Source organism: Pelodiscus sinensis, chromosome 19, assembly GCF_052426305.1.
Source record: "Pelodiscus sinensis isolate ZL-2025 chromosome 19, ASM5242630v1, whole genome shotgun sequence".
Classification (NCBI taxonomy): Eukaryota; Metazoa; Chordata; order Testudines; family Trionychidae; genus Pelodiscus; species Pelodiscus sinensis.
Window position 1 is genome coordinate 19,791,722 of NC_143070.1, and position 2,748 is coordinate 19,794,469.

Here is a 2,748-nt window from a genome sequence, read left to right on the forward strand (position 1 = left end):
AAAGCATTTGTTCTTGAGACTTGTCCCTTCTTTGGCTCCTCCGTGAATAGCCCAGCAGTGCCTCCTGGAAGGGCCTTCTCTGCCCTGCGCCTCCACTTAGGAGCCAGCAAGTCCTGCCCCGCCTCTGCCAGGGAAGGGAAAAGGAGCTCTCCTTAGAGCAGCATCAATCTAGCCCCCTAAGAACACCTGCCCTTGCTCTGCCAGCTGAGCTATTGAAGCTCCTCTCTCCCTGCTGCTTTGTCCATCCTGGCAGGAACAGAATCCGGGACTCACCCAATCAGGCCAGTGCCCAGTAACCCCAGACAGACGTGCACATCCGCACACTGGCAGCAGCTGTTGTGGGACTAGACGTGAGTCCCCACATGCCAGGCAGCCCAAGGGAGGGCTCTGGGATCTCAAGCAAACAGAGTCTCAGGCAGCAGCGGGGGGAGGGTCTCAGCAAACTGGGTACTCGGAGTTTGGGATCTCTGGAGGGGTGAAGCATCAAACCAGCCCCCTCCTGTGGGGCCTGTGAGTGTTGTAGAATCTGGGCCCCTGCAACTTGGCAACAGCAAACAAAAGGTCTGGGGACCACACAGAGACCCTGCTGGGCTGAGCAGGAAGTGGCTAGGACTTTGCTTTGTCTTTGGGCTTGTCTGTCTGCAGCCTGGAAACCTCCTGGTTTCTCAGACCACTGGTCTGGATGAAGCGTTACTGAAGTCGGAATAATGGAATTGCTGTGTAGACACTCCCATTGTTACTGCAGTATAACAGCCATCATTCCCAAGGAACGCTGCTGTGTAGATGCAGCCTCAGAGAAATCCTAAGCAAGAGCTTCTACAATAGCAGGGGAGACCCACATCTCCATTCAGAGACCAGAGCACCCCACTGAGGGATGGTTTGAGTCTGGCGCCTTAGACCACTCGGCCATCCTGACACAACTGAAGTTTTCTTATATGTGTCAGTTGCTCGGTGAGGCCAAGGGGGCCCCTCTCTTTCCCATCTAACAGCTGCTCTGCAGCACAGATGGGTTTATCCACACTCACCCTCACTCACCGTTGTGAGGTGTTTTGCAGTGAGCTGATAAGAAGGCTATGTCTATACTCGTGGCTTCTTGCATGAGTAATATGCAAATGAGGCTAAATGTGGAATATCGCCGAGCCTCATTTGCATAGCTAATGGACCACCATATTTGCGGAAGAAGCTCTTGTGCCAGAAGGAGCTGTCTACACTGCCCCTTCTAGAGCAACGAAAACCCTCCTGCAGAATGCCTTTATGCTGATTATTTTCAGGACATCACAAGGGCCTTTTGCAGCCCCTCAGCTTATTGGCCTAAAGGAGGTTGGGAGGCGATGACCTCACAGAGAGTCCATGACAATGGCCAGGTGGGACAGGAAGCAGGGCAAGGGCCATCTCAGAAATGCCCCCCCCCCCATTGCTTTTCTGCAGGGAGTCTCCTTCTTGAGATCTGCCCTTGAGGCCAGAGAGAGAATGAGGGTCACAAGCACGAGTGTGAGGAGGAGCCTCATTGGAGCCATCTCCTTTCCCTTGACTAACTGACCTGGAAGACAGACATCCCTGTGGAGAAGGGCAGAGTCACCAAGAGATTTGGTACTTGCATAGCAGGGGAATTAGCTCAAGTGGTAGAGTGCTTGCTTAGCCTGTGAGAGGCAGTGGGATCCTTACCTACATTCTCCAATAATGTGTGGTCCCTATTTTTTTCACAAACAGAGCCATCCAGAGGGCCAAGAGCCTCCAGTGGCCCCTCTCTCTTCCTACTCACGCACCCCAAAAGCCAGCCGCAGCTTAGTTCCAAATCAGTACATCTTATTGCACAAGGGATAACACCTCTTCCGAAATAGCTATTTTGAAATAGTGGTAGTGTGGATGCTCCACTGCTGCTATTTCAAAAAAGTTCCTGCCCAGGGCCATTCAAAGTCATTACTCCCCAGTGCCTCTTGTGGCTCTAAGTTGAGGTAGAGCAACCACTGGCAGCTTCTTGTGCAACAACTCTTTTGCAGAATAGTTCTTGTGCAAAAGGTCTTGTGCAAGAGAGCGTTCACACTGCCATGTGCTTTTGTGCAAGAGATGTGTTTTCCGCAAGAGCATCCATGGCAGTGTGGACGCTCTCTTGTGCAAGAAAGCATTGATGGCCATTTAAGATACGGGATTCTTGCGCAAGAAATTAATGTTGCCTGTCGACACTGCCCTCTTGTGGAAGAGCTCTTGCACAAGAGGGTTTATTCCTCGTTGGGAGAGGAATAATTCTTCCGGAAGAATACCTGTTTTCTGATGCTGTACTGTAAATTTACTTACACAAGAACATGCATGCAGTATAGACGCTCTGCAAAAAGCCTGCAGCATAGACGTAACCCCCAAGATGGATTGCAGCATAAATCAGAATGGTTTTAGAGACACTTTTCTTTTTTCAGAAGAGGCTTTTCTGACATTTGGCCCATCTACATGGGCCCAAATATGGGGAAAACCTTCTCTTTGGGAAGAGCCTTATTCCTAATACAATGAGGAATACAGGGCTTCCAAAACAACACGCCCACTGTTTTGGAAACTGATCTCAAAAAGTTGACCCGTTCCATGGATGCAGCAGAGTTTTTCCCAGATACAAAAGGTATCCTGGAAAAGCTCGATAATTGGTATATAGCCAAGAAGGGAATTTGTCTTAGGGGTAGCTCAAAAGGGCACTATGGCTTAGCTGGCTAAAGCGCCTGCCTTGTAAGCAGGAGATCCTGGTTTCAAATCCCAGTGGTGCCT

The 2,748-nt window shown here is 50.4% G+C and overlaps 1 non-coding gene across 1 annotated transcript; it reads left to right on the forward strand.

Moving 5' to 3' along the window:
* The first annotated feature begins 2,674 nt into the window (after positions 1–2,674).
* On the forward strand, positions 2,675–2,748 carry TRNAT-UGU (transfer RNA threonine (anticodon UGU)). Its single transcript has one exon. It is a non-coding gene; the product is annotated as a tRNA-Thr (tRNA).